Genomic DNA, 807 nt, shown 5'->3' with positions numbered 1-807 from the left:
TGGGAGCCGGATTCTTCTTTGTGGGTAAGAAGGATGGATCTCTGAGAGACCCGCATGACTATCGTGGGCTTAATGACATAACCGTTAAAATAATATCCTCTGCCCTAATGGATTCTGCTTTTGATTCTCTGCAAGGCTCGTGAATTTTACTAAGCTTGACCTTCGGAACGCGTATCATCTGGTACGGATCAGGGAGGGTGATGAGTGGCTGACTGCATTCAACACTCCTATGGGTCACTTGAATACCTGGTCATGCCGTTTGGACTAACTAACGCGCCTGCTGGTTTCAGTGCCTTATCAACGATGTCCTCAGGGACATGGTGGGGGCAGTTTGTGTTTGTCTACTTGGACGATATCCTTATCTATTCCAAGGATGTTTGGAGCACACAAAACATGTTCTCCAGGTGCTCCAGAGACTGTTGGAGAATCGACTCTTTGTTAAGGCGGAGAAATGTGCCTTCAACGCTCGCACCACCTCCTTCCTGGGGTACATCGTGTCTGAGGGTCAAGTCCAGATGGATCCGGAGAAGGTACGTGGAGTGTTGGAGTGGCCTACGCCGGAGACCAGGAAGCAGCTTCAACGTTTCCTCGGATTTGCTAACTTCTACCGACGTTTCATACGGGATTACAGTCGGGTGGCCGCCCCCCTGACCGCCTTGACCTCAAGTCTCAAGGACTTTGCTGGAGTATTGCTGCTGAGGACGCCTTTCTGGAGTTGAAGGGTCGTTTCACCTCGGCACCGATTCTCACTCAACCGGACGTGTCCCGTCAGTTCGTGGTCGAGGTGGATGCTTCGGACGTCGGGGT

The sequence above is a fragment of the Etheostoma spectabile genome, chromosome 15 (genome assembly GCF_008692095.1).
Source record: "Etheostoma spectabile isolate EspeVRDwgs_2016 chromosome 15, UIUC_Espe_1.0, whole genome shotgun sequence".
NCBI classification, from domain to species: Eukaryota; Metazoa; Chordata; class Actinopteri; order Perciformes; family Percidae; genus Etheostoma; species Etheostoma spectabile.
This window is presented reverse-complemented; position numbering follows the sequence as displayed.